The sequence below is a fragment of the Mirounga leonina genome, unplaced genomic scaffold (assembly GCF_011800145.1).
Source record: "Mirounga leonina isolate KUSES-001 unplaced genomic scaffold, KU_Mleo_1.0 Mir_174, whole genome shotgun sequence".
In the NCBI taxonomy this organism is placed as follows: Eukaryota; Metazoa; Chordata; class Mammalia; order Carnivora; family Phocidae; genus Mirounga; species Mirounga leonina.
This window is the reverse complement of record NW_023270451.1, coordinates 72,707,067-72,731,383: the sequence shown is the minus strand read 5'-3', so window position 1 is coordinate 72,731,383 and position 24,317 is coordinate 72,707,067. Positions and strand designations below refer to the sequence as shown.

General features: G+C 40.0%; 1 protein-coding gene across 3 annotated transcripts in view; it reads right to left on the bottom strand.

Annotated features, from left to right (window-relative positions):
* CALD1 (caldesmon 1) overlaps positions 1-24,317 on the bottom strand; it is a 182,700-nt gene that overhangs the window by 116,462 nt on the left and 41,921 nt on the right. For all 3 annotated transcript variants that reach the window (XM_035021150.1, XM_035021145.1, XM_035021149.1), the window contains exon 2: positions 736-829. The gene's annotated coding sequence lies outside the window, so the exon portion shown is untranslated. The remainder of the gene's footprint in view (positions 1-735; positions 830-24,317) is intronic.

The window sequence follows — 24,317 nt, the reverse complement described above, 5'->3', positions numbered from 1 at the left end:
GAAGCCAACCCTGCTGACATCTTGATCTCAGATTTTTAGCCTCCAGAACTGTGGGGAAATTTTTGTTGTTTAGGCCGCCCGGTCTGTGGTATGTTGCTATGGCAACCCGAGCAAACTACTACAGGGTGCAAGGGATATAATCCGGAAACAATTGTCTGGGAACCACTCTGAATTCCTGAAAAACTTTCCCTCTTACTGGTGCCAGCCTGGGCAACACTGTGAACAAGTGAAATTTCCTTTACTTTCCATATCCTCTCCCTTCTGAAATCCCCTCTTTCTGCTCCCCAGTAGACCTTCCAGCTGGTGGAAGTTCTCCTTCCGGCTGAGGAGGGTTCACCGGAAGTAATGGTACTTATTGTTCCTGAAATCACCAGTGTCTGTGCAAAGGTGAGCTTATTCACTGGGGAAGACTGACTTATCATCTCTCCATTCCCTCAAGTCATCAGCATTCTTTGCCGGAAGTGAGGACTTCATTATTATTGATCTGGGACTGTTTTGCTTGTTATATATGCAGGAAAAAAACAAAGCAAAAAATCAAATTACAAAGCAGAGAAAACAATTCCTTCCAAACTTGATGGATTAATTGGTAAATAAACTATGAGGAGCATAGCAGAAAGCCTGGCTTCTCACAGTGCATCTTTAGGTGCAAGGATTTAAAAAATCAGGCACAGAGAGGCTGTGTAACTGCTAAGAACAGAGCCTCCCCTACCCCTCCATCACATAAACGCTACTCACAGGTAAGCAATCAGATGTCCACTTCTGAGCCTTCTGGTTGATCACCAATCCTTGTAGAATTTGATTGAAGGATCTTAAAATGTTTTAACGATACCTGGTATAAAAGGAGGATGGAAACATGATTAAGTGGAATGAATTTTAGTTACTGTAGACTGTATGTTTTAAAATATCCTTTCTTCCTCAGGTACTATTGTGAGTTAGGACCTTAAAGGGGGAAATAAGTTACCACCGGATGTTGTGCAATTGCATTTTAAGAAAATGAGCACAATTATTCCAGTGTCAACCTCTAACTTACTCTAAGTAATGGGGTGGAGAAGGTGATATAGTTAATACAGAACAGGGAGTACTACAAATGCCAATAATCAAAGACAAAGGCTTTAGAACATAGTCAAGGACACCCCCTTCTCCAAGCCCAACCACAATCCTTCCAAGCTTCAGACTCTCAAAGACCATTTGGGCCCTTTGCTTTGTCCAGAGTCTTCTGTTGGTGATGGTCAGGAACTTGACTAATGGGTAGAGCAGAGTCTGGAGGATTACAATTATAGAAATGTACTAGTAGATAATCTAGAGTTAACTCTCTTGCACCTGAAACACAGCAATAAATATTAAACATTAGAAAGACCAAAGAAATAACAACTGTGAGACTAAATCACCATTATACCCTTAAGCCTTTCCCAACACAATGCAACAAGGACTTCTAATGAGTATGAGTATGAAATGCAACTTTGCGCTTTTAATGTTTGCCTTTAATCAAGTAGAGTAATGGATCTCAAGTGGACCTTAAGAATATAGCTTGCTTTCGGGGCGCCTGGGTGGCTCAGTCGTTAAGCGTCTGCCTTCGGCTCAGGTCATGATCCCAGGGTCCTGGGATCGAGCCTCATATCGGGCTCCCTGCTCGGCGGGAAGCCTGCTTCTCCTTCTCCCACTCCCCCTGCTTGTGTTCCCTCTCTCGCTGTCTCTCTCTGTCAAATAAATAAATAAAATCTTTAAAAAAAAAAAAAAAAAAAAGAACATAGCTTGCTTTCATCCATCCCCAGCCTCTGCCACCGGGCATTGGAAGAAAACAGAAGCTCATAGAGGTGAAGGGACTGGCTTGGAGTCTCACTGCTAGAAACTGGACCTGGATTCCTAGATTCTCATTTCAGTTTTCACAGGTAAAAAAACAAAACAAAACAAAAAGCTGCTTAGCATGTTACTTATGGTTTGTATACATCTGAGGAAGGCTGTTATGCAAACTAACGATCAGGGAACCTTAAGGGGCTCACAGATTTGTCAGTAAATCTGGGTGCTATCCCTTTCCTTAATCTGGAGCAGCCACTCAGGCTATCTGTAGCTCCCCTCCCTCAACCTCTACCACCTCTTCCCACTGGTCCCAAGTGCACACATCTACTGTTGTTCTGTCATACATCTAAAGTTCCTTGCTCTTGGGGCACCTGGGTGGCTCAGTCGTTAAGCGTCTGCCTTCGGCTCAGGTCATGATCCCAGAGTCCTGGGATCGAGCCCCGTATCAGGCTCCCTGCTCTGCGGGAAGCCTGCTTCTCCCTCTCCCACTCCCCCTGCTTGTGTTCCCTCTCTCACTGTGTCTCTCTCTGTCCAAAAAAAAAAAAATCTTTAAAGTTCCTTGCTCAGCATTCTGGGAATGGGGGCCCGCATCTGAAGGAGACTAAAATCCAGTTGGAGTGATAAAACATATAATTACACTTCCGGGTTACAAAGCCAGAAAGTGACAAGAGCTCTCAAACCCACTTAAATTTTGTTTCTTCTACTGTGGGTCCAAGTTTGGAGGTCTTTCCTATAAACCTGAGGAGAAGGGGACAATAAAATCGTGAGGCCTGGGGTGCCTGGGGGGTTCAGTCGTTAAGCGTCTGCCTTTGGCTCAGGTCATGATCCCAGGGTCCTGGGATCGAGCCCCACATCGGGCTCCCTGACCAGCGGGAAGCCTGCCTCTCCCTCTCCCACTCCCCCTGCTTGTGTTCCCTCTCTCGCTGTGTCTCTCTCTCTGTCAAATAAATAAATAAAATCTTAAAAAAAAAAAAAATCGTGAGGCATTTCCTAGGTGGAAAGCTTGCCTAAGCCTGCTTCATAATCCAGTTCCTTACAGCTCCTAGTCCCTGCCAGCATGCAGGAGGACATCAAGAAATACCTGTTGAATGAATGAATGGAAACCATGGATGAACTTCCCAAAACTGTAGGCCAAATTTTGTGCATATTAACATTCATTAGCTTTCAAGGCAGTCTCTGCTCCATTTTTCTTCCTGCCAAGTTAGAATTGAAGGGCCACAAAACTGATGAAGCTCTTACTCCCTGTTTTAAAATCTTTTTCTAACATTAGTTACCTTGCAACTTCAAATAGATTCCTGGGTGCCTATTATTCACTGGACCCCTTTAAGCTTTTAATTCGGTGCCCAACACATGGATTCCGGCTGACCTGGCTCAAAGGTAGTTACTGAAATTCTCTGTAGGCAAAGCTGAGTCTAGACCGGATGGTAAAGAAGGAAAACACCTGAGATGAAGGAAGAGGGGAAGGGAGAGAGAGCAGGATTGTGTTAGGCAAGTGAGCCTGTCTTCCTCCCACAACCCCCTTCCCAACCCATGGCAAACAGCCAGGTGCTATTTATTGATTCTTTGATTGAACCGTCTGCTCAGGCATGTGGGGCCATCTGGGTTTTATACGAAAGCATTAGCTCTGGGAGAATCAAGGTGTAATAAAAGGAAAGGAGAGGGTGTCTGGATGGCTCAGTTGGTTAAGCAACTGCCTTCAGTTTCAGGTCATGATCCTGGAGTCCCAGGATCACATCCCACATCAGGCTCCCTGCTCAGCAGGGAGTCTGCTTCTCCCTCTGACCCTCCTCCCTCTCATGCTTTCTCTCTATCATTCTCTCTCTCTCTCAAATAAATAAAAATCTTAAAAAAAAAAAAAAAAAAAGGAAAGGAGAAATTTCTGTCCTCTCAATCAGATTTCTAGTTCTCCAAGAGTAGTGATTTTCTTAAAAACCTCAAAAAACCCCTAGCTAAAGCCAGTCGGTAGCATGAGAAACAGAAACTAGCACCTTCCTAGGTTACCCAAATGAAAAAACATTGCCAGTACAAATTTGCAAAGAGTGATTACAATTCTACCTTAAAATTCCTACCACAAGTATTCACGGAAAGATGCCATTTCCCAAATGGATACCAAAGGGTTGGGTGAAGGGGAGGGTCTTAGGTGATATATAATTGTAACAGGTAGTTATTACAAAGGTTAAATTAGGGATCCTTTATAAAAACGAATAACTTTGTATAGCCAACAAGAACCAGGTTTTAATTATTTTAAAATTTTATTTTATGTGGTTGAATTAGGACCCCTTGATTTTAACATTAATATTTATCTTTAAAAATCCTCCATGACTCTTTTGTAATATGCTCTGCTTTCATTACGGACATAATAAATACTATGTATTAAGGGCTCTTAGTGCCAACCTTTGTGCTAAGCACCTGGTACACATCTATCTCATCTGATCTCTATAGCAGCCTAGTGAGTTTCAGTCTTAGCCCTAAGAAGCTCATTGTATTTAAGTCATTTGCCTGGATTCACCCAGCTAGTAAGTAGTGAAGAAAGTATTCAAACCCAAAGGCTGACCCAGCCTGATGGGTGTATTGAAAGGATACATGCCCACATTCACTTATTCACTGAGTGAGTACTCTGCACCAGGATGGGGCCCACAGGGATGAGCAAGGACTGCTTTCCCAGAGCCTGTGTTCTGGTGGAGTAGAGACAACACACGTGTTTCTGATCATGAGGAAATAAAACCGCATGTTGCCACAGAGGGCCAGTGGAAGGCCACCAGAGGTTGCATGGTGAAGGATGGTCTCCCCAAAGAGAAGACATCGAGGCTGAAGATATATTTCTAGGAAGGAGTAGCCCACGTGAAGATCTAGGGAAAGAGTGTTCCAGGAGTAGCCCTTGAGGATCCTGGCATGAGGTAGAGGCTTTTATAAGATGACTACAGTGTGCTCTGTGATCATGAAACACTTTCAAGTTACTTGGCCCATATGGGACTCAGGCTTATCTGTCTGTTGGCAGAGTACACAATGCTGAAAGATGTGCCAAACAAGGGGACTTACCAAAAAATGATCCTCCAAGTGCCGTCTTTGCTGGAACTCATGACAGTGGTAGTGGTGCTGGTCACCTAGCCCTACCCATAGAGGAGAGTGCCAGGGACGCACATGGCCACTTTTGTATTCAGTGCCCAGAATGATGGAAGTCCCCTGCGCCCCCTCTCACTTGGCAAACTTGAAGAGAGCTGCTGTCCGTGGGCTTATGTGAGCTCCTTTCAGTCTTGTGCATTGGAGGATAAGGCAGAATATTTCTTAATAACAGAAGAACGAAAAGCTATAGGACATAATCCTTGGAATGGGAAAGGAATGGTAAGCAGCTATGTCAGTCGTAGTTGGCAGGAAGTCACATAATTTGTGGGGATGGAAATTAAAATATTTAAAAATAGATGATGGGTTTTAGTCAGAATGAGCCAGTAACAATAAAACATCACTAATTGTCTCTTGTGAATTGTCTCTGTTTTTCATTTATAGTGGAATATGGGAGCTGGGAGTGTTTTAGAAGGGAAGAAATATGTGATCTTAGGGAATTTGGTCACTTAAATAAATACTAATGAGTGAACCAACCTTGACCAAGTCGTTTAACCACTTTAGGGCCCTTAATTCCTTCATCTGTAACACGAATTTTTTTGAATAGAGATTTAAGATCCCTCCAATTCACATGGTTTGTATATAATTCTATGATCTCCGAGGGGGAAAAAAAATGTCTCGTGCATGTCTCAGTATCTGTGAATGACTTTGTAATGGTTGTGAATAAAACAAGCTCAAATGAGAGCACCCCTTTTAGCATCTAAGAGGCTGCTCAACTGAAGGGTACTGTGTTGCAGGGACCACTGACCCTCCCATTCCATCCCCCCATCATTTCTAAGAGATGAGTGTATTTTATAGCTCCAAGGGAAATGATAATATATTATAAAATAATATCTATCATTTATTGAATACCTACTATGTGCAAAGAACTTGACATCTGTTATCTCATTTTTTAAAAAGATTTTATTTATTTATCTGAGAGAGAGAGAGTGAGAGAGAGCATGAGAGGGGAGAGGGTCAGAGGGAGAAGCAGACTCCCCACCGAGCGGGGAGCCCGATGTGGGACTCGATCCGGGACTCCAGGATCACAACCTGAGCTGAAGGCAGTTGCTTAACCAACTGAGCCACCCAGGCACCCATCTGTTATCTCATTTAATCTTCAAAAGAAAACTATGAAACCGGTTGTTTTTATTAGCCCCATCTGAAAGCAAGGAAAGATTCAGATTCACTACCACACAGTTAATAAGTAGCAGAGTTGGAATTGCACCCAGATTTGTTTGATTCCAAAGCTCGTCCCATGACTGAACACTCAGAGTAGTCATAGCTGCCAATGACGACACTTCTTTTACTCTTTTGAGATTTATACCAAAGAAAAAATTTTTGGAGGAGGGTCTTAATGAGTCTATTTAATGCAGATAGACCGACTTACGCATTTGCCTACAAATGAGTAGCCTGTAGCAGTTTAGTACTCACAGAGAACAGCTAGAAGCTCTGGGTAAAATTCCAAAAACCAAAAATCTGTTTGAAGGCATCAGAGAGCTGCTGCAGTAACCAAGACTTAAGGGGCCAACATCCTGGAGAGAAAGAAGGCCTGGAAAAGTGGCCTCACATTCAGTGATTTCTCCCTCAAGGCATTTGCTAAATCCTTAAGACACAAAAACATGACAGAGAACAAGAAACCAAGCAGGATACTTCTGCACAGCACAGTTTTCAGCAGCTGCCCAGAGCTGAGTAGGAAAAACTTCAAGAAGGAGAAACATTTTGGACTGGACAGCTACTCTATTCTAATTGTGGTGGTTTTTACACAGCCGTATGCGTTTGTCAAAACTTATGGAACTCTACTAAAAGGAGTAAATATTACTATACGTAAATTATGCTTTGATTAAAATAATGGAAGGAAGGAAAAAAAAGAAGAAAGTGTCTGGGGACACAATCTCAATAGGACCCTTGGAGAGTTCACCCACAGAGAGGGGACAGAAGGTCCATGGAGTGATACAAATTCACCTCAGCCCTAATTCAGCTAAAGTGAACTCCCCAAATCTATCAAACTACCAGAACATAGGTTAACCCCATCTGGAGGAAAGCAACATCATCCAGCACTTCAACTGGGTATGCATATGGAAAAAAAGAAAACTAAGTCTTGACCTCTGTTTAACACCATACCCTCCACCCCACGCCCTCCAAAAATTCCAGATTGAGTGTAGATCTAAATGTGAAAGCTGACACATAAAAGCCTTCAGAAATAAAGGATATGTCCTTGTTCTTGAGATAGGAAAAGATTTTGTAAATCACTAACCATAAAGCATTAAAATTGATAAATCTCACTGTATTAAAATTAAGAACCATAAAGAGAGGGAAAAGGCAAGCCATAGGTTGAGAAAAAAATATTAGCAATACATATATTTGACAAAGGACTTATATCCAGAATATATAAAGAATTCCCACACATCAGTAAGAAAAAGATAGATGACCCAATAGGAAAATGGGTAAAGGTTTGATAGGCACTTCACAAAAGAGGATACTAAAATGGCCAATAAGCATATGAAAAAGCGCTCAATCTCAATCATTAGAAAAATTCAAATTAAAACCACACACCATTAGAATAGCTAAAATTCAAAAGACAGACAATTCAAAGTGTTGGTGAGCAACTGGAACTCTCATGCACTGCTGTGGGAGCGTAAACTGGTACAATCACTTAGGAAAAATATTTGGCAGTTTCAGCTGCCGAAATGGAATATTTGTGTATCCTGTGACCAAGATATCTTACTCCTAGGTATGTACACAACAAAAATCCAGGGGTGCTTGTGTGGCTCAGTCGGTTAGGTGTCCGACTCTTAATTTCGGCACCGGTCATTATCTTGGGGTCCTGTGATTGAGCCCTGCATCAGCTCTGCGCTCAGTGGGGAGTTTGCTTGAGGATTCTTGCTCCCTCTCCCTCTGCCCCTCCCTCCACTTGCACACACACCTCACTCTCAGATAAATAAATAAATCTTTAAAAAAAATCCATGCATATATTCATCAGAAGACGAACTAGAAAGAATGCGCATAGCAGCACTTTTTCTAATAGCCACAAACAGGAAATCACCTCATTGTCTACCAATGGTAAAGTGGATAAGTTGTGGCAGGCAAACAATGAAATACTGTATAACTATTAGAATGATCTAAGTATTGCTCAGGCAATGAATCTCAGAAGCATAATGTCAAATAACAGAAGTCTCTTACAACACACACACACACACACAGGAGGATTCTATTAACATAAAATTAAAAAACAGAACTAATACTTGGTGTTAGAAATCAGAATAACAGTTATCCTAAGGCAGTGGGGGTAAGGGGAGGAGGTTGACTGTAAAAGGGGGCACAAGGGGGGTTTTTCGGGTGCTAGTAATGTTGTTTCTTTTTTTTTTTTTTTAAGATTTTATTTATTTATTTGAGAGAGAACATGCACATGAGTAGGGGTAAGGGCAGAGGGAGAGAGAGAGAAGCAGGCTCCCAACCAAGCGTGGACCCTGATGCAGGGCCCAATCCAGGACCATGGGATCATGACCTGAGACGAAAGCAGACCCTTAACCTACTGAGCCACCCAGGCGCCCTGTAATGTTCTGTTTCTTGATCTGGGTGGGGACTATACCATTATATTCATTTTGTGAAAATTCATCATGCTGTACAATTATGACCTGTACACTTTTGTGTACATTATACATCAATAAAAAGATTATTTTTATAACATGTGAAGAAAAAAGATTAAGCCTCACTCGGGAAAGATGACAACTAAAGGGAATTTCTGAGCTCAAAATATATAAAATCATGAAAGTTCAATACTTCTGATCATATATTATACCAGCAGGAAAATAAAATAACAAAAAGAAAGACAAACAATGAGAGAAAAAAAGAAGGTAATACAAATCAATGTACTCTGTAGGGGGAATACTGTAGTCGGAAAGGCTGGGATCAATTTGGCCAGTTATTTCTAAATTAAAAGTCAACACTGGATTATTTACCAATGACTTAGTGAACTTTCCATAGATATATTTTGGTTTACTATATCTTAGAAGGGAAAGTTTGAATGTTTTTGCAAGTGGCCCATACCAAAGCTATTCAAATACAGGGGCTACTTATCATGTTAAGATGTGGTGAAACTTCATGCCCATTCAACCCTTTGCTCGCTAACCACACTGTTTCTCCTATTCGCTTCCAACCACCCACCTTCCCAAATCTACCTCCAGTGGTGCACATGTGCATCAAGCTCTTGCACAGGTTTCCTCTTATTTAAATCATATGTTTCCCATTTAAGTTTTTGCCTATGTATCTTGAGTAATATTTGTCCATAGTACACTTGTATTTCAGTGTAAATTGTTATGTCTGTGGGAGAGTCTCTTGGTTTTCATGAGATGCATTTTTCATGTTACTATGGAATTATGCATATGGACATATAAGGATATTCATATAAATCAGTAGATGAGAGAGACAAGGTGCATTAACAGAATTCCATGTTAAGAATTTATTTAGCCAAGCAGGTTAAATAAAGCAAGAAACTAAGGAAATTGTTCATATAATTCAAGAAAATGTCAATGATTCAATGAAAGTAAAAGTTCTCTTGGCATTCTGCAACTAACAGATTTACTGCATTGGGGACTGATAAAGCTTCAAACCATTCAGTTGGGTTGGACATCGGTCTTTCCCTGAAAGCAGCATAGAATTGTGAGAGAATACAGCCTGTGGGGTCATAATAGAGGTATGACCTTAAGGAAATTCTTTGTTGGATATAGGTTACTTATTTTAAAATCAAAATGATTAGAAATAACAAGTGTTGGCAAGGATGAGGAGAAAAAGGAACTCTTGTACACTGCTGGTGGGAATGTAAATTGGTGCAGCCACTGTGGAAAACAGTGTGGAGGTTCCTCAAAAAGTTAAAAGTAGAACTACCATATGATCCAGTAATTCTACTATTGGGTATTTGCCCAAAGAAGTAACACTAATTCGAAAAGATATAGGCACCCCAATGCTATTGCAACATTATTTACAAGAGCCAAGACATGGAAACAACCTACGTGTCCATCAATAGATGAGGAAATTTGGTGCATACACATGCATGCACATGCACACAGACACAGGAATATTACGCAGCCATAAAAAGGATAAGATCGTGCCATGTGAGACAACATAGATGAACCTAGTTGGTATGATGCTAAGTGAAAGAAGTCAGACTGAGAAGGACAAATACCACATGGTTCCACTCATAAGTGGAATCCTAAAAAAAAAAAAAAAAAGAAAGAAAGAAAGCCACAAATGAATAAACAAACAAAAAGCCAAATCAGACCTGTAAATTCAGAGGACAAATTGATGGTTGTCAGAGGGAAGGGGGAGGAAGTTTGGGAAAAATGGGTGAAGTGGAGAGGGAGACACAGCCTCCAGTTACAGATACGTCATGGGAATAAAAGGCACAGCATAAGGAATATAGTCAATGATATTGTAATAGTGATGTAATGGGAAAGACAGTAGCTACACTTGCGGTGAACATAGCATAATGTATAAATTTGCCAAATCACTAAGTTGTACACCTGAAACTAATGTAACATTGTGTGTCAACTATACTCAAAAAAACGAGAATAATAATAACTACCTTGAGGGTTTTTCCTCCTCTGTGTCCCACAGTATTTTGTCAATGCCTCTATAATGGTATTGTCACAGTGGACTGTCACTGCACGTGGACGGGCTTCTTGACAGCAAGGACAAGGTCTTTATCGGTAATTCTACCCCAAGCATTTTGCATATACCATGGCATATAACATATGCTCCATAAAAGTGTGTTGGGGGAGTGAGGGAATAAATGAATGAGAAAGCATTTAATGAGCCTACTATTGTACCCAGAATGCTATGGGCCCCTAATGAGCTTACCTCCTCTCTTTTCCTCCTCCCTTGTTATTCTGTATCTGGAAAGCAGAATGAATCAAATGAACCCTTTGCTTATTTCTATACCATCAGTGGCATAGAATTTTGTTGAATTTCCCTTAAAATTTCAAGGAACACAACGGATATAGCTTAGATATATGTTCTCAGAGGAGCCGTTTTTGTACAACTATGAAGAAGAAAAAAATTCTTAATGGAACAGAACAAGATTACATAATAGTATGAAGGGAGGGCCTTGATGTCTTTAAACAGTGTGTTTGCTGCAGGCTTCCTATTTTTCCTTGAACAGTTAATGAATTAAGAATAATCCATGATGCTATTTGTACTGGCCAAAATCTTTCAATTGTTAACAGAAGAATGAGAGTGGATTTTTACAGGCAAGATAATTTCTGATTGGAGAAGCAGTAAGAATGTATCCATGGCAGGGTGAAGGTCAGATGTTTATTTTTAAGCATTATGAAAAGTTCTCTACTTGTCTGAAGCAAATAGGAAAGAGAAAGTCATTTATGGCATTATGAAATTTCTAGACTTCTCATGGGAAAGCAGCTGACGTCAGTGTTTGATAAGCTTCCTGTGGCTACAAACATACAAGACATTAACTCCTGAGAAAAATGTAACTTTCTCTTTACAGGATCCTGGTATACCTGCAGCTGGACTTTGATATAACTACCGTTCATTACGAAAGACCTGATGATGCAGATATTAAATAAATAGTCCAAAGACTGTGGAGAGGCAGCTGGCTTGGCTGTTGTCACTGCCTGCAGCAGCATCACCACCACCATCGTTGCTCTCATCATTATCATTATCAACAAGCACTGATGTTTGTTCTATCGCTTATAAGGCACTATGTTAAATGTTTGGGCTCCAATGAATAACAGTGCACTTAATTTTATGTATATTTAATTTTCCAACAAATGCAGTCTTCCTGCCTCTCTCCTGTCCATGTATGGCTTCTATGCTTTTTAAATTGAGAATCTATTTTTTATCAAGTATTATCTTATTTTATCTTTAAAAGAATAGTGTTATTAAGATAGAGTTTGCAGACGTGGATGGAACTGGAGGGTATTATGTTGAGTGAAATAAGTCAAACAGAGAAAGATATGTATCATATGATCTCACTGATATGAGGAATTCTTAATTGTAGGAAACAAACTGAGGGTTGCTGGAGTGGGGGGTGGGGTGGGAGGGATGGGGTGACTGGGTGATAGACACTGGGGAGGGTATGTGCTCTGGTAAGCGCTGTGAATTGTGCAAGACTGTTGAATCTCAGATCTGTACCTCTGAAACAAATAATGCAATATATGTTAAGAAAAAAAAAAAAGAAGAAGAAGAAGAAGGTAGCGGGAGGGGAAGAATGAAGCGGGGGAAATCGGAGGGGTAGATGAACCATGAGAGACGATGGACTCTGAAAAACAAACAGGGTTCTGGAGGGGAGGTGGGTGGGGGGATGGGTTAGCCTGGTGGTGGGTATTGAGGAGGGCACATTCTGCATGGAGCACTGGGTGTTATGCACAAACAATGAATCATGGAACACTTCATCTAAAACTAATGATGTAATGTATAGGGATTAACATAAGAATAAAAAATTTAAAAAAAAAAGAGTTTGCATACTATACAAGTCACCCATCTCAAGTGTACAATTCGATAGTTTTTAGTATATTCAGAGTTGAGCAACCAACACCAAAATCAATATAGAACATTTTCATCACCCAAAAAGAAACCCTATCCCCGAAGCCATCACTCTCCTCCCAGTCTCCCTTACCTCCCCCAGACCAAAGCAACTACTAATCTATATTCTGTCTCTATAGAGTTCCCTGTTCTGAACATTTCATATGAATGGAATCATATAATATGTGGTCTTTTGTGACTGAATTCTTTTACTTAGCACAATGTTTTCCAAGGTGATCGATATGGTAGCAGGTATTAGTACTTCCTTAACTTTATGGCCAAATAATATTCCACTGAATGGCTATATCACATTTGGTTTATCCATTCATCCACTGATGAACATTTGGGTTGTTTCCATCTTTTAAATATTATGAATAATGCTGCTATAAATATTTGTGTCCAAGTTTTTGTGTGGACGTATTTTTTCATTTCTCTTGGGTATATACTTAGAAGTGGAATTGCAGGGTCATATGGTAATTTTTTAATTGAGGGACTGCAGGACATTTCTTCAAAGTGGCTGCACTATTTTTATTTTCTTATCAGGGCTCTGATTTTTTTCTACATTCTTGCCAGCAGGATGGATAGGTTGTAGAGATCTGCTGTACAGCACAGTGCCTACAGTTAATAATACACCACTGTGCACCTAAAAATTTGTTAAAAGGGTACGTCTCATGTTAAATGTTCTTACCACGTACACACATACACAAAAGGAAACTGTGTATAGCTTCTTACATATAGAGAGAAGCAACTACAAAGATTAGAATGCTCATGACTGAATCCCTTTAATTCCAGTAGACTCAATTTACTGACAGTCTATCCATGAAGTTGGTCTTCAGGAATTTTGGATATTCACAAAGAAGCAGTATCCTAATTCAGTACTTTCCACTTAAGACTACAGGCCATCCAAGCAATTGGATTATTTATTCAATTCAGGCAACTCATTATACTTGATTGATTCAGTGAATTGATTTTTGTGTTCCTATTATATAATATGTACTTGTTTATTTAAAGCATTCTTGAAACTTCTTCTAGTGTTCATTTGATTGCTGCTTGAAATTTGAGTACCTAAGTACAGGGCTACATATTATATTTCTGTATTTTGCTCATCTTAAGGCCAGTTGCTTAGATGAGCAAAAACACAAAGCAAAATAATACTCAAAGTGGAATGATCCTGTTCCTCTTCTTTACTTTCTAACCAGCCAGCACTACCCACCACTCTCTTCCACCCCAGAGCTACGTGCTTGAGACCTAATCCAGAGCCTTTAGCTCAGTTGGTGTGAAGGATAAAATGCTGACATAGGGAATCTGGGCAGCAGGAGGACTTGGGGCTTACAGCAGAACCTAGAATCATCTTGTCTAACGCGTGTAACAAAAGGTGAAACTCTGAAAAAAATCACTGGTTGATGTTATTCCTCAGCATTTTAAAGAAAATCAGCTTCAGCATTAATTGTTTGCACATCCGGCTGAAAGAGTAGCCAGTGGAGGCCACAGTCCCACGGATAAGATGCCAAGTCCTTTGCACTAGAAAACTGGTATAACATCATCACACTTACTCTGTCTGTTCATCATCACCCAGTTATCAGTCTGTTATTGTCTTGGAAACTGTGGACATCGGCAAAAACAGCAAAATAACAACGCACGGGGGACCATTTTTTGTACAGGGCCCTGGGAAGGGCCAGTGGAATTCCTCTGATCAGTCTCCTTTTGACTTTTTCCCATAGACCTTGTTCCTGCACTGAAATGTCTGGAATGCTTGGTAGGGACAAAGCGGGTTGGTCATAGGGCAATTACGCTTCTATCATCAGTGAGATCAGTTTGCGGACTAATTTTCAAGTGACATCTAGTGACATCACAAATGAGTTAAGAATACAAAAATACACAGCACTTTTATAATAAACAGAGCTTTCGTATCCCTTTCCTCAAATGATTTTCATGGCAACTCCAGAGGTCAGTAAGACAAGTATCATTTGCAACACTTTATAAATGGGACTTAGAGAGGTCTAGCGAGGTTAAAAGGTTTACCCAAACTCTTTCACAGCTAGTGGTGGGTACATCAAGGTCTTCCAATCTGTTCTTTTTGCAGAACACTATTCTTCTTTTATTTGATTATTTAACAACAAAGTTCATTTAGCAGGAGCTGGTTATTTTTCATTTTAGGACAAATCAATCACTATATTTGGTTTTAGAAATCAGATCAATCCACTGTTTAATTCCCATGGGCTAAAATTTTTAAAAATAACAATCTCAAGGAATGATTCTTTGTGGGCCTTTCAACCTGACCTGTCTTTGCAGTAATCACATAGTGGGTAGAGTGCAACAAGTGACAAATCCTTTAAGCAACTGTCCTTCCCTCAAAGTACTTGAACATCAAATAGATCTGTCAAGGCATGGTGGCACACCACAGTGGCTTTCCATATGGAGTCTCAATCACAGCATCACTGGCGACGTGTCATCAGAAATTTCAGATTCCAGATGATTTACTTTTTAAAACATTACAAAGTACTCAAGGTTATCCCTATAAACTTGACTCTCACTCAATTACATTCTAGGGATCTTTTTTCAGTGGAAGAAAAGGCCTACCTATGTGTGTTCCTGTGGATATCATTCCTCATGTATGTCATACAGGGAGAAAAATTTTGAGGTTGGCTCTTCTACTAATCCTATTTCATGAGACAGTAAGTCAGACCCAATTTGGGGTTGGACTTCCAGTTATTAAATGAAGCTGTTGGGGAGCCCGGGTGGCTCAGTCAGTTAAGCATTGGACTCTTGGTTTCGGCTCAGGTCATGATCTTGGGGTCGTGTGATCCAGTGCCGCGTTGGGCTCCATGCTCAGTGTGGTGTCTGCTTGAGATTCTCTCTCTCTCCTTCTCTTTCTGCCCCTCCCCCCACTTGTGTATGCTCTATCTTTCTCAAACAAACAAATAAATAAAATCTTTAAAAAATAAATGGCAGTTGTTAAGGATATAGCAGAGATGAATAGAGATCTTTGTCCTCATAGAGCTAACTCTTTAGTAGGAAATAAATATTTCCATTTATGTCTTATTCACTTCTTCTTTCTTTGGATTGAGTTCTATTTATTTATTTATTTGAGAGAGAGAGAGAGAGCATGAGCAGGGAGCAGGGAGAGGCAGAGAATCTCAAGCAGACTCCTCACTGAGCACAAAGCCCGACACGGGGCTCGATCCCATGACCCGGAGACCATAATCTGAGCCGAAACCAAGAGCTGGGCACTTAACTGACAGAGCCACCCAGGCTCCCCTGGGTTGAGTTCTTTTTTTAAAAAAATTTTATTATGGTAAGGACACTAAATAGGAGATATACCCTCTTAATGTCTTACTTACTTCTGTATCCCCAGTGCTTAGCATAGCTCTGAGTACATACTAATTTCTCAATAAGTATATGTTAAGTGAATAAATAAATGAGGTCCCCAGATGCTCATACTTTTTCCATTCTAAATCTTGATTCATTAGCCAGTGTCCTTCTTTCTGGGACCAGACTGAAAGCCGATGCAAGGTGGACAATCAGAATGTCACTGAAGTCTGGTACTGACATTTTTATTGGCAATTATATTAGATGGTTGATGGTAATGTGGACAATATCCCAGCTTCAATCTGTTATAGCCACAAACTTAAAACCAGGATGCTTTCTTTTAAAAAATGATGTGTGTTATTAACCCAATGGAGGATGGAGTGAAGATACAGATGGGTCAATGAAACCATTTCCACATTAATACATTTCAAATTGAACAGCCCATAATAATTTTATCTCCAAAGGAAAGCATTGTTTAAACATAGCGATGCCTCTATTTATATGCCAACCAAAATACCCCAGAAGCCTCATCAGTTCTAACATTAATAGTTGAGTTGATTGAATTAAATGAAAAAGACAAATTATTCAATAAAACCTTTTGGGAAATTGCCACCAAATAACTACTTGGTAGCTCTGTCTCTCTCTTTTGAAATGGCAATTCTGCCAATATTCAGGCACGATTATAGGATAAACAGAGCTGAAATATATAACTATAAAACATATCTTGCAGTTTCAAAAGGAAAAAGTTCTAAAATATGTTTTCCAGAGACAAAAATTCTTACATGTTCGGAACATAAAAACGTGATTGTGACAAATTATTGTGCAAGAATGAAAAACAAATGACTGCAAATAACAGAACTGAGGCCACATACGAACGCCATCCCAGAACCTTGAACAGAACTAAAAATACTTATGTGGAATATACTAGAAGATGGAGAGAGGAAAACATTACATTTAGCCAGAATTTAAATGCATTTGAGGCTTCAGAGATACACTGTTTAGGGAATGTTTTTTCTTTTCTCTGTGCCCTTTCATTTCCTGATATGGCTCAAAAGGAAAAGCTCAGAAATGAACACCAAAAGTGTCCCTACTATATTTTTAGGCTGTCTGAATCCAAAGGAGGGAAATCCAGGAGTGCTGGCTCTTGATCATAAGCTCCCTGAGTGAGCAATTACATTTTTACACTGCTTCATGTTCTCATAGTAACTCACACAGTCCTCGACAATTATTTACTGACAGAATGAAATACTGATGGTTTTCAAGACCACTTTTGTTTCCGTTTTACTCCATTGTAAAAGGTCCCAAATCACCAAATCTGTAAAGTCAGACCTATCTCTGGATGCTATATCGATATACATCTTATTATGGAGAATATACAAGTATACATTTCATTACAGAAACTTTAGAAAATACAGAGATATATGTAGAACAATTATAAAGTCTCTTTTAATCCCTCCTGCCTTGAGATTAAAGTTTCAAATATTTCCTTCTAGTTGTTTTTTAGCCACACAAATAATTCTATTTTAAAAGAGAATTTAATATGTCATGTATTTAATTTTTTCACTTATGCATGTTTTCCTACATCATTCTTGTAACATGATTAATAACGTCATCGTTCATATTAAACATTCCTCGATCACGACGCATGTAAAGTATTTCAAGTTTCAAATAATGCTGTAATGGACATTCTTGTACATAAATCTTTATCCCTAAATCTCGACTGCTTTGTTTCAAATTGCTAAGTAATATAGAGGGCTTAGTGACGCTGGGGGATCAGACTGATCATACTTTCTTTCTGTGACTTCTTCTTGTTTCAAATAACCAATTGGAAAAGTTGGAACAGTATTTGCAATGCCACCAAAATATTTGGAGCTGAGTTACAGTAAATACCAAATAACTGAAGAATATCATCCATTCACTGTCAAGATTAGAGAAGAACCCCCCCCAAAGTTGTATTTAAAAACCTGATTTTAAAGATTGACCAAATTGAGCCTTTAGAAATGAGGTTATTCACATATGAGGCAAGCTAAACCATTAAAATCAAGCACATTATATGTGGACACACACAGTGGGAGGCAGAAGAGAAAAAACCAGTGCTGGTAGTGGTGATCCGTAGCATCACAGGAGAGCCTCTGGTGGACTGAGAAGGTCTGTTAAGGAAGAGGTAACAGTGGGTCTAACGGTTGGGGCACAAGCATTCTAAAGATGGGGATTATATTTCATACTTTTGTTTCCTCTCTACAACTCACAGAACATTCCAGCACTGTTACTTTTCTTTCAGCCAAAAGAATATAATTGAACGTGATCCATGATCTCTGAGTTTTTCCCATCTCAGTAAAGGGCACCAGCATTCACCTGGTTGCTTGAGCCCTGGACCTGGGAGTCACTCCAGTCACTGCTTCTTTACCATCTAATCTACATCTCTCCCCATGATAAATTACTAAATCCAGGTGACTCTCCCTTTGGAATATTTACTTGAAAGGGTCCATTTATCTTCATCCTTGTTGCTACCACCCTAATCCAAGCCACTATATCTCATCTGGACCACTCCAGGAACCTCCTGACTCATCTCTCTGTTCAAATCTTCTGGCCTTCTGCAAATAAAGGCATTTCTGAAAACACTGATCTGATCATGTCACTGCCCTGCTGAAAACACTTCAATAGCCTGATAGCACATTCAGAATATAGAGTCAATTCTTCATCATGACCCCCAATACTGTATATGATCTGGCCCTGCCCACCTCCCCAGCATCCCCTGAGCCACAACTCTTGTGATCTGGTCACACTAGCTTTCTTTCAATTTCTTGCATGGATCCAACTCCTGCAGGCCACAGAGTCTTGGGACATGCTGTTCTCTAATACTGCAATGATTGCCTCACCCCTCACCCCGACAATAGCACATTTCTCATTTGGGTAATTCTTTGCTTTCCCTAAACTCACAAACTCAAAGCTGGCATAGTATTTGCGATACCCCTGAAACTCTGACTTCTGTGTTACAGCACAAGCATAGGACGTTATGTTAAAGATTTCAAGTATCCTAGCCATTTTTTGCTAAGGTATGATAAACGAAGAATTCTGTTAGATACACACATTTTGAAGATTTTTACCTTCATGTTATTCTATTAGAGCTCTCTGTCATTTATCTTCATGTATGATCACAATTTGTAAGTGACATTTATTTACTGTTTGTCATTCCTACCAGATTGAAAGCTCCATGAGGGTGTGTCTGGGTTTTCTTGTTGTTGTTTAACCTCTGGTTCCTTAGCACTCTGCCATCACCTACAATATATTAGTCACTCAACAAATAGGAGTGGAGCAAATGAGTGGCCAACAGTCAAAATACCTGAAAAGAGTTCTAATGATAAAACAGAGGAGCATTATAGATTCATCACCTATTTGCTGGGAGGATATTCATTAACAGCTTGGCACTTGCTAACTGCTCAATACATTGAACAAATGAATGAATACATGGCTGAATTATCTGTGAGCTGTCGAGACAGGATACAGTTAGTTCTGAATGAAGGGCAGACAACTATACCAAAGCAACCAGTTTAATGACCTAAAAGGTCTTTTCTCTGCTACTACGACTTTTCACCAAAAGTTGTAATTTAAAAGAGAAAGTATAGAAAGCACATAAATATGCTTTCCACTGTCATAGTCAGATCATGCATTATCTCATTTGATTCTTAGAATCCTGTGAGATAGACAGTATATCACCTCCATTTGACAAACAATGAAATTAAGCCAGTGTCCATGACTGCTTCAGAATGTGGTGGATCCAGAACTCAAATGCTAGCTTTTTAACCCAAGAGACTAAGTCATAAGAGCAAGAATAGAAAATCATGGGATGGCTGATGTGACTTTGTTCTGATTTCTTCCGCTGCATCTGTGATAAGATTGGTTGGGCTTTTAATAAAGTGATTCAGCCTTGGGGCACCTGGGTGGCTCAGTCGGTTGGGCATCTGCCTTCGCCTCGGGTCATGATCCCAGGGTCCTGGGATCGAGCCCCACATCGGGCTCCCTGCTCGGCGGGAAGCCTGCTTCTCCCTCTCCCCCTCCCCCCTGCTTGTGTTCCCTCTCTTGCTATCTCTCTGTCAAATAAATAAATAAAATCTTTTAAAAATAAATAAATAAATAAATAAAGTGATTCAGCCTTTCAATAAGAAACAAATACCCAAATCTTTCCAACTTAAAAAATCTGATTTTGGTCTCAATTGTTATTATTAATACTTTTGGGATTGGTGAGATTTTGTTCTTCTTTCCAGCCATGTTTCAAAATATATTCTGAGCCTCTATTCCTTTTAAACCAGTGAGAAAAGGCTCTCAAGAAATTGCATCAGTGCCGAGGACCTACTCATACACCAGCTGTGATCTGGCTTATTTCCATATAACCTAATATGGCTAAGAAAATGTTTGACTGGAACAGAGTGAGGATTGCCAAACTTAACTTAGTAAGTAAAGTGCCACAGAGTCCTCTGTTTAGACATGGTGCAGTATCAGTTCAGATGCAATGCTTATAGGTTCACATCAACGACACGGTAATTGTACTTCTACACAGTAACAAAAACCAGATACCTGCCCCTCTTGCCCACTCGTAGGCGAGAGGAATAAATAAAAGCTGCCCAGAAAGGCTCTTGGTGACAGTCTATTGAACATGTTGCCCTCCTTGGGTTATAAAAACTGAGTGGGGATACCCAATTCAGATTCTGTACGAGGTCTCTGAGTTTGTGGAAAATCAAAGAGCTTTCAACAGAAGGAAGGCTGAAAGGAAATTCACCTCCTCCGTCTCCCATCTCAGCCCACTGTGGATTTACCATCACCTTCCTCAAATAGCATCTCTGATGGACATTCCGATTTCTTCTTACTCTCAGTACACTGATAGATTTGAAATATCAGTATTACCTTCAAGGTCACCCTTTCCCTCACCAGAAATGCAATCAATAGGCACCAGATCTAGGATTCTACTCGGGCTGTTTTGGTCACGAGGGCTTTCTTGACTCCTCTCCCACCCTTGTTTCCATCATTCACGCACTCTTATGTCCAGACCATGACGGCTGTCCTCTGGCCAGGGTCTGCAGTTTCTTTAGCTGTTTTGAAGCAGGAGTAAATGCTTTAATGTCAGACAGATCTGGGTTTGAAGTCCAGATCTGCCCCTTATATGCTGGGTGACTTTTGCAGAGTGTTTCATTTCTCTGTTAAAGTGGAAAATATCTGCCTTGCACTGATGTGGCAATTGAATGAGGGACCATGCAGTAATATGGTCACAGACATGAAGAAAAGTACTAGGTAAACATCAGCAAGCTCCTATGTTCTCCTTCTGCCCTCTTTGTAATCTTAAGACATTCTGCACAATACTGCTGGATTCTTTTCCCAACTATGTATGTAGAGATTGAAAGGGAAAAATGCACCCACTGACCCCTGATATTTGCCCTGTTAGTGAGAAAGGGAGCAGTGCCTAAATATTCAATCTGGCCCAAGTTAAAGAAAAACTAGCATCAAAACTTTTGTTGTTTCCTAGAGTTACTAAGGGCATAAGCCCAGGGTAGATGACTGTTCTGTTTATGTAAACATGCTGACCTTCCTCTGTGGCTATAAAAGGTGAATACTCCCCCACCCCCAGCAATCACTTGGGAGAGAATTAAGGCAAAGAGTTAAAAAACTGACTTTCTCCTCAGCCATATCAGTCTCAGGTAACTCACTAGCCCTCTTCCTCCGTAGGCCCCACTGAACACCATGTCGAATATTAATTTTAAACTGTGATCTAGTCTCTGCTGCACTGTAATATCTCTCTATCACCTCAAATCATTCATCAGAGTCTGTTAAACATAGCAGCTTTGTGGGAATGAGGGGGGGAAAAAGGAATTTTTCCATGTTCAGGATGAATCCGAGAGAGACTGGAAAGGATCTGGAGCAGGAGTTGACAGGAAAACACAGGTGTTCCCATCATTTTCTTTCTTGGGGATTCCCAGAAATATTGAGATGGAGGCCCCAATAATTTTATTCAGTTATGAAAGCAAAGAGCAGCCCAGGAAGAACTTGGTCATTCAAGGTTACATACTTAAGAACAATTAACCAATAATACAAAAACAATATTTTAAGTAAAATGTCTCTCATCACAATCAGACAACAGTTGCTGTGTGGTGAAAAGTCCTGGCGAGGTGTTAAAAGACCTTGATTCTCAATTCTGCTGATACTTCTAACTAGCCATATGACCTTGGCAAGTCACAGACTCTGCAGGCCTTGGTCTCTATAAAAGGAAGAATGGATTTGAAAAGCTCTGCTATCTGTTGAGTAAATGGGCTGCAGTACTGAGGAAAAGCTTTGAAAAGAAGATGGACTCTTAAAGAAGAGTTAAGATTCAGGTAAGTAGAAAGGAAGAGTGAAAATATTTCACTTGTGCTCAGGAAGAGAGCAGTCATCTGGGCAGAAACACGCAAGTTGTATTGATGGGTGAACATGTTCAAAAGCCCAGATGGGAGGGTATTGAGGGAAGTGAGTTGTATTGATTATGTCCATGGATCTCAATTTTGCACTTTATTCTTTGAAGTAGACAGTAGATGCTAGGACTTTTTATGTAAATGGTAGTTAGTGAAGATTCAAAATCAGATTCAAAATATGGAACGAGGGGTGTCTGGGTGGCTCAGTCGGTTAAGTGTCTGCCTTTGGCTCAGGTCACGATCCCAGGGTCCTGCGATGGAGTCCCACATCGGGCTCCCTGCTCAATGGGGAGCCTGCTTCTCCCTCTCCCTCTGCCTGCCGCTCCCCCTGCTTGTGCTCTCTCTCTGTGTCAAATAAATAAATGAAATCTTTTTAAAAAATAGAAATTTTAAATTTTAAAAAAATTATCAAAATATGGGATAAGATGGACCATGGAGTGGACTAAAAAAAGAAGAGAGGTATGGAAATAAATTTGGCAATTCTTGAAACCTGACTTAAGATGGTGACAATAAAAGTGTGAAGGAAAAGAAAGTCAGTGAAGAATCTACAAATGTGCCTTTATTTCTCCTCAACATATCCCAGTCTCTTCTGGTTAGTCTGTAGAGGGATCCCTGCCCAGATGCATCACTGAACTCTGACCCTTGGGTCAAAGAACTGTGTTGTGAATGACTAATAAATCATTTGGGAGATTAATCTACAGGAAGGGCCAAGATCATTTTTTATTGTAAGTATAAAATGACCTTGGGTTATTTTGTGATTAGAGGTCTTTACATTAACTGCATAATTGAATATAATTTTGTAAACGGTACAAATCAACAATCAACTACAAATGACTTCACTAAAGCAGAAATTTCCATGTTATCCTGAAAGAATACACGTAAGGCTTCTAACAAATCTGAAAGTTAGGCCATGGAATTATCCTTACACAGAGAGGAAAATACAGTAATTTCTCTCCTTCTTTAATACTTAAATATTTTATAGCAATTTAAAGACCATGAGCTTCCCTAATTACTCATTAAAATCAATGCTTTGAAAAAGGAAATCCAAAGTTAACTTTCTAGTAGTGTTAACAAAGTTATTTAGCAAAGCAAACTTGCTTTGACTGGGTTGACTCTCCACAACTTTATGCATTAGAATGAGACAGAGCTAGAGTTAGGGTGCAAGTTTACCTGAGTCTAAGAGCCCATTCATTTTCTATTGAACTTTCTGTCATCTTACAAATGTTAGTTGTCTTGGGGTGCCTGGGTGGGTCAGTCGTTAAGCAACCAGCTCTTGATTTCGGCTCAGGTCATGATCTCCAGGTCCTGGAATTGAACCCCATGTCGGCTCTGCCCTCAGCGAGGAATCTGCTTGAGATTCTTGCTCCCTCCCTCTCCCTCCACCCCACCACCCCCAAAATAAATAAATCTTAAAAAACAAAACAAAACCCAAAAAGCCCCTGAATGTTAGTTGCCTTGCACCTTTCCCATCCCCTTTTCCCCACTATATCTCAATCTTAATGTGTTTAAGTGATAGTTTCAGGCCACATAATACAACCTTTTCACTTTATGGCTAGTAAACACTCGTAATGCATTACTTTAAGTGCTGGTACCAGGCTAAAAATGCATATTAATTCAAGAGGAGTTTAGAGACATTATTGGTTAATAGGTTTAAAAAGGGCCTCTGAAGGGGAGGTGGAGGGGAGGTGGGCGGAGGCCGGGGTGGGGGAGGGGGGAGAGGTTAAATGGGCGATGGGGATCTAAGGAGTATACCTGTGATGAGCACTGGGTGTTGTATGTAAGTGATAAATCACTAAATTCTACACCTGAAACTAATATTACACTGTATGCTAACTAGCGAATTTAAATAAAAACTTGAAAAAAGAAAAAATAAGTAAAAAATAAAAGGCCTCTGAAGGAAAGAAAAAGAAGGTTACAAGATAACATTAATTTCTGGTAGCAAGATAACATTAAAAGTCGCAGGGAATAACACAGATTCCAACAAGAGTCACTTCTTCCCATCATCAGAGACATTAAGTTCTAGAACTCAGATTTGACCAAGTAAGATATATCTTAGATTCTAATATTTATAGTAGTCGAATGGATTGGATGTCAAATATTCTCTCTTTTTTTAAAGATTTTATTTCTAAGTAATCT